Source organism: Dendrobium catenatum, unplaced genomic scaffold (genome assembly GCF_001605985.2).
Source record: "Dendrobium catenatum unplaced genomic scaffold, ASM160598v2 fragScaff_scaffold_1061, whole genome shotgun sequence".
NCBI lineage: Eukaryota > Viridiplantae > Streptophyta > Magnoliopsida > Asparagales > Orchidaceae > Dendrobium > Dendrobium catenatum.
The window spans coordinates 366,415-374,372 of record NW_021319523.1 but is presented as its reverse complement, the minus strand read 5'-3'; positions in this window follow the sequence as shown (position 1 = coordinate 374,372).

The following is a 7,958-nucleotide window of genomic DNA, read 5'->3' as shown; positions in this document are numbered from 1 at the left end:
TGTGTGTGTGCTTTGTTACTCAATTAGAATCACACTCTCTCAGACTCAATAAAATAAAAAATACAGACTTCAATTAACAAAATATTCTAAGCTGATCTTGATTTGAAGTCTTCAAAAATATGGAGTATGATTTCCCTGAAATGTTAGTACACACAAGAGCAAAAACAAATTTTCCAAAAAGTGTTAGGAGAAAATAATAATCAAAATAATAATATTTAGAATCATAAAAAATATATAGGTTGCAAGAATCTAAAACATACAAAACTAAGTAGCAACTCTCTCAACAATCTCCCGTTTTTGATGATGGCAAAATAATTATTGTTTGTGTACATTTGAAAGTCCTAAGTTTCTCCTAAACTCCTCTTGAATGAATAAGCATGTGAGTATAAGGGGCATTTATTATGAATAAACCAATTTTAAAAATTTAAAAAATTTTTAACACGCAAAGATGATCTCACAAAAATGACTATAAAATGAAACAAAAAATAGAAAACACAAATAAAACATCCAAAAGTCTCAAATAATATTTCTCTCCCTTTTAGATAATAGCAAAAAGAGAAGAAGAAACGAACTACAGAAATGTATTAAGTCATATGAGAAGCCTTTAATAATTGATCCTGAAAGAGATTGAGATATATTTGCAATAAAAAGATAAATTTCATTAGAGAAAAAGAAGGATTCATATGATTTAAGTATAGATACAACATAGATAAGAAAAAAATATCAAGATCAGGAATTAATATAGACAATCACATAAGGTAAATTATTGCAAAGTAGATGAAATAAAAATTTATTTACTTCAAATTTCAATATAAAATAAAATTGAACAGAAGATTTATTTTAAATTGAAGATTAAAAGATAGAGGAAAGATCATATACTTGTGGCGCTTTGTGCATCTTTTCAATATTTGTGACAAACGTTGTACATGTTTTTTTAAAATTGGGCTAATGTTGTGCTTTTTTTTCAATTTTTGAACCATTATGCATTCTTTTGATATTTGTATATTTGTACATTTCTTAAGTTTTTTTTTATTGATATTTCCAAAATTAATAATCTAAAAGATCAAATTTATCTAAGTACAAAGATACTTATATTGAAAAGAGAAGTAAAAAATAAAAAATGTCAAAATTGTAATAATAATATTAAAATTATATTAGTCTAACAAGAATCATGAGATTGATAGCCTTAACTTGATCAGTTATAAGCCAACTAAAATGTTTGAAAAATTAGATTGTCTAATGAATTCAATTTTGTATTGCTTTTTAAATTAGACAACTTGTTAGATCAATTTTGTCAGGATAATCATATAGGCTAATAAATATTTTTGAAAGAGTTAAAAAAAAAACATCTAAAACAAGACAATATAGTTTTTATTGATATTAAGGTAAATGATAATACATTGTAGCATAATTGATATCAATACCCAAGGATTCATGAAACATAAAACATAAAAACTAACAACACATAAAATCAAAAACATTTAAAACATCATTACATCACATCATCAAAACTGGTAGACAGAAATACAAAAGGAGTACAGTCATCATTCTGAGGGGCCCTGATCTGGAGGAGGTGGTTGGTTGAATAGATTATAATAGCTATTTATCATAACTATATTTATGTTGATCGATTCAAATTGACCTCTTACCCAGCTCATATCCTGCTGCTATTGAAAATCATGCTGCTGAAGATGAGTTTCAATTTGATCAAAATGTTGATCAAAGCGTCTCTCAAGATGATCAAAGCACTGGACTATCTCCTAAATGTTTGGTCTAGCAGCAGGTGCAGGTGGAGGTCTTCTTCTTTCTTCCTCAGAGTCACCACTTTCTAATTGTGCATCTTTATTAAGAATTGCTAGGAATGATCCATCATTATAGTTGATAGGCTCTTTTAGATGTTGAACAGGATAAAGTAGTTCATACTTCTTTTCAAGAATGTAGGTCACAAGATGTCCTAAGGCTATATTCTTCTTTCTCTTATGGGAGGCATGACCAATCTCAGAAAGTCCATACATGTAATCAATGATCAGTTGTGCTTCATCTATTGATTGGCTAGTCCTAATCAGGTATGTTACAGTGGAAAGAAGAGGAGTAATATTTATTCGATCACTAGCTTTAGAAATTATGGAAGTACGAAGAACATGCTGGATGATTCGGGCATTTCGGTTAAGAGTGGACACCTTAGGCACATGACCTACCCCTGTAATCCCTCTAATAACTTGATTTATTGTAGTCTAGTCAAAGTTAGAGGAAGAGGTCAAGGTATGGGCTCTAATCCCTTGAGTCCTTAAATTTAAGAATATCCCCAAATCCTCCTTGGTTAATTCTACTTTCTTTTTCAAAACATAGGATCTAATCAAACTCTGGTCAGTATTAAATGTCATGTTTGCAAGGAATTAGTGGAATATTTTCTTATTGTAGGAGTAGATTAGGGTCAAAATAAAAACAAACTGGGTAGAAGTAAAAAGGTGCATTACTTTAAAGGTAAGGTGCTCCTGGAGAAGAACTCTAAAAGGGATGATTTTAACAGAAATGAACATAGGAAAAGATTCTTCATTTGCTTTGGATAGAAAATTTTCTTCAGGATTTCTAGGGGAAGGTCCCCTAGTCAATTCCTTAGCCACTCTAGTCCTTTTGCTTGAGCTTGTCATTTGGCAAATTATGGAAAAAGAAGGTTAGAAAAAATCTTTTCAAGTGAATGAAAATAGAGTTCTAAACCCTTATATTTAAAGAAAAACTAACCTTTTGTACGTACAAAACTGGCTTCGTCCTGTACGATCTTGGGTTCATATGTACGAAATAACATTTCATATGTAGGAATGAATGTGTCCAAAATGAAATGGTTTTTCATAATAATGCAAGTTACGAGGCATCCTTTCCTACAAACTTTTTGACCAAACGATCGTAATGACGAACAGGTGTTCGTTCGGGATGATCAATTATTTAAGATCTTTTTTATGACAGTTTGAAACGTCCCCCACTCAGAATGCAATGTGTTCGTATATACGAACCAAAGGTTTATATGTTCGATCAGAAATAAAGAAATTGATTTTGTCCGTATAACTGTCTACATGCATACATATGAATGAATACACATCATGCAAACGATCTGTGGATTGTACAGATGAACTTTTATAATAACTGAAAAATTGCTTGCAGACCATTCAACTCATCATTTGATACGCTACAGGATTCATCCAGTACGAAATAAATTTCATCCAAATGAATGTCATACTTAGAAACTTTCGTATCATAGCTAAAAAAACATGAATTTTAATGTGAAAATATTTTGAAAACACACAAAATAAACAAACAAAAAATAATAAAAGCAAACATGCACAAAAACAGAAAAACACAAGTAAAATCAAAAACACAAAAACATACTCACAAAAATACATATCATTGTTGCAGAAATTTTAATTAAGCATTCAAATCAATCACACCAAGCCTTGTTCTTAATGTACTGAAAGTATCAAAGGCTAGTGGTTTTGTAAAAAATTTTACAAGTTATTTTTTAGTTGAAACATGATTGAGTTCAATTTCTCCGTTGAACACATGATGCCTTATGAAATGATGCATGATGTCAATATGTTTGGTTCTTAAATGTTGAATAGGATTTTTAGAAATAGAAATGACACTAGTGTTATCACAATAAATGGGAATTATGCCTATTGTTAATCCCAAATAAATCAACTATTATTTCAACTAAAGTACTTGTGCCACACAACTTCCTAAGGCAATGTATTTAGCTTTAACAGAAGATAGGGCTACGAAATTCTATTTGCTACTGGACCAAGAGACTAATAAATTTCTAATAAATTGACATGTTCTAAAAGTACTCTTTCTATCAACTCTACAACCTGCAAAGTCAAAATCTGAATATCCAATTATTTTAAATGAAGTGCTAAACTTAGGATACTAAATTCCTAAGTTCTGAGTTCCCAAGAGATATCTCAAAATCCTTCTCATTACTATCAAATATGATTCTTTTGGATCCAATTAAAATCTAGCACACAAACAAACACTAAATATAATATCAGGTCTGCTAGCTGTCAAGTAAAGCAATGATCCAATAATTCCCCTAAATTTCTTTTGATTAATAGATTTTCCCTTTGGATCCTTATCCAGCTGAACTGGAAACTCATAGGTGTACTAACAGGTTTAGCATTGTCTATTTCATAATTTTTGAGGATATTCTTAACATACTTTGACTGACTAAGAAATGTACCCTCCTCAATTTGCTTAATACTAAATCTTAGAAAATAACTCAAATCTCCCATTAGGCTCAACTCAAATTTACTACTCATTATTTTATAAAAATAATCACAAATATTTTATTTTTAAATCCAAAGATGACATCGTTAATATAAATTTGTATAATGAGTATATCCTCTCTCAATTTCTTCAAAAAGAGAGTTATATCCACACTTCCTTTTTCAAAAGATCTATGAAGTAGGAAGGTGCTCAACCTCTCAAACCAAGCCCTAGGTGCCTGTTTCAATCCATATAATACCTTTTTAAATTTAAAAACACTATTTGGGCATTTTGAATATTCAAAGCCTAGAGGTTGTTTCACATAAACATCTTCTTGAATCACCCCATTCAAAAAGACACTTTTAACATCCATTTGGTATAACTTAAATCCTCTAAAATAGGCAAAGTCTAATAAAAACCTTAATTGCTTCAAGTCTAGCTATAGGGGTAAAAGTCTCATCAAAATCAATACATTCAATCTGATTATACCCCTTAGCCACCAATCTAGCCTTATTTCTAATGACTACTCTTGAGTCATTCATTTTGTTCTTGAATACCCACTTAGTCCCAACTACACTTTGATTTCTTTGGCTTTACAATTAATTCCCAAACTTCATTCCTTACAAATTGATTTAATTCTTCTTGCATTACCAAAATCCAAAATTCATCCGAAAGTGCTAGATCAATATATATATATATATGTTTATCATAGAAATAAAGGCTGAATGATTGACTTATTTGTTCAGTTCATGCCTAGTCCTAACACCCTCACTAGGTTCAACTATAATCAATTCTTTTGGGTAGTTTTTAGAAAATCTCAAATCTTTAGGTAATGGGTTTTTTATATCTAAATTTTCATCCAAATTTATTTTCTCAATCTTTTGGAAGTCAATTTCTATCTCATCCTCTTCAATAATCATCTCTTCCAAAATTCCAGATTCATCAAATACAACATATTGGATCTCCTCAATTACCAAAGTTCTTTTATTGAATACTCTATAAGATTTTCTAATACTAGAGTATCCTTAAAAAATTTCTTCATCTAATTTTGGATAAAATTTTCTTAAGACAGATTTTTCATCATTATGAATTAACACCTTTCATCCAAAAGCATGTAAAAATGATAAATTAGGTGTTCTTCCCTTAAGTAACTCATAGGGTATTTTATTCAAGTTTGATATGATGTTCACCCTATTTAGAATATAACATGTAGTGTTAACCGCTTCAGCCCAAAAATATTTAAGAAGTGAATATTCTTCCAATATGGCTCGAGCGCCTTCTATTAATGTTATATTTTTTTCTTTTGACTAACCCATTCTGCTGAGGGATTTTAGGTGCTGAAAAATTATGATCAATCCCTTTTCCTTACAAAGATCCTTAAATTTTTCATTTTCAAATTCTCCACCATAATCACTTTGAATTATAAAAAACTCATATACTAGTTTCCTTTGAATCCAAGTCAAAAATTTTCTAAACTCCTCAAATGATTCACTCTTATGATATAAAAATTTAACCCATATGAATCTAGAAAAATCATCCACAATCACAAATCCGTATACCTTCCCTCATAGACTTACCGTTCCAATTGATCCAAAAAGATCCATATACAAAATCTCTAATGGTTTACTAGTTCTAAGAGCCTTATTGGACTGAAAATAGGACTTCACCTATTTTCCTAATTGACATGCATATCAAAGGTGAACCTTAGTAAAGTCTAGTTTTGGTATACCTCTTAATAAGTTCTTTTGGCCGGGTAATCCTTCAAAGGTTTTTCATGCTAGAGTGATAAAGTTTCCTATGCCAAAGCCATGACTCTTCAGAAATTATTTTCAAATAAAAAGCAGTAGGAGTTTTAATACAATTTAAATCTAATATATAAACATTATTTACCCTCAAGCCATATAAAACAACAATACCATTTAAGCTTAATATGCATCTAGTAGGAAAAAAAATTGACGTTGTATCCTTTTTCACATAGTTGGCTAATATTTAACAAATTATGCTTTAAGCCTTCTACAAGTAAAACATTCTCAATAAAATATTTCTTAAGATTTCCAATCATACCTGATCCAACCACCTTTCTTGTGGTGTTATCTCCAAGTGTAATCCTGCCTCCACTTTTGAATTCTAGTGATATAAATTGCTTAGTATCTCTAGTCATATACTTTGAGTAACCGCTGTCCAGGTACTATATGCTCTCACGAGGCCTTGTGTGAGAGTGATCCTGCAAAATCATCAAATGTTAGACATGGGAACCGAAACAAATTTGGGTTCTCCTTTTGGTAATTTAAAACAGACGCATGCATGATATGCCCATATTTATGCACCTTAGGCTTTCACACCAAATAAGTTTTTCTATCCAATGTACAGGTGTGTGCTATATGTCCAATTAATTCACAATTATAGTATTTAACTCCTAGAAATGGATTTCTTATTCTTCTAAAATTATTCTATCTATTCCTGGATTATATAAATTTTGGATACAAAATAGGATTAGTGAAATCTTCAAGTCTCAGGGGTATCCTATTTTCCTCCATAATTCAACTGATATTTTTTGCTCTCAGATTCATCCTTAAAATCTTTAAATTCTTTTTCCAATTTTATATAAGATGATTTTAAATTTTCATTAGTCTTATTCAAATCATCGAACTCATCAAGTAATTTTATGTGGTTATTATTAATTAATGTATGATCTTTCCTAAGGATTTCATGTTCTCTTTATAGTTCTTGTAATTCTAAGTTCAGACTAACATGCATTTTATTTAATTTCTTATATGCATGATGTATTGTTTCAGAGACTTTAAAAAGTTTAATATAAGTTAAGTAATATACATCTTCTTGATCGGACTGATCAAGATTATCAGCCATCAATCACATATTGGTGACTTCCTCTTTCATTTCAATCTCTGACGAGTCTGAAGCTGAATCCGCCCAAAAAGCTCTTTAGAATTTTTCCTTTCCCTTCTTCACAGTTGGTTTCTTCTCTACCTTCTCCTTGCTAGGAGTGGCTTTGGGTTTTAGGTAGTTTGACTTAATGTGTCCAGATTTCCTGCACTCATTGCAAATCACATCATTAAAAACCTTGATATTCCTATTGAACTTACCTCGATTCCATTACTGGCATCTCTTTTGCTTCCTCTTCAGAAAGTTTCTGAATTATCTAGTCATTAATGCTATGTCATCCTCATCCTCAGGTTATGATAGATCACTCTCTAACTCCTCCACTTTTAGTGTTATATTCTTCTCCCTTTGTGGTTCTCATGCATAAATATTTCTTTGACTCACTCATTGCTCGTAAGCAATTAGTGATCCAAGAAGATTGTCAATAGAGTAAATATTTAAATCTTTAGACTCTGATATAGCCATAATTTTTGCATTATAAGCAGTGGGCAAATAACGGAGAATCTTATTAATCATTTCAACATTTGTTAATTCCCTACCTAGTGCATGTAAAGAAGTGACTATCTGAGTGAATCTTATGTACATGTCAGAAATAGATTCATTTGGTTTCATGCAAAATAATTCATAGTCATGAAACAAGATTTTAATCTAGTATATTTAACTTCATTAGTCCCTTCACAAGTTATACAGAGTCTATCCCATATGTTTTTTCCACTCTTGTACGTGGAAACCCGTATGTAGTCTTCTGACTTAAGTACATAAAAGAAACTATTTAAACGTTTGGCATTAAGTTGTGCTAAGTC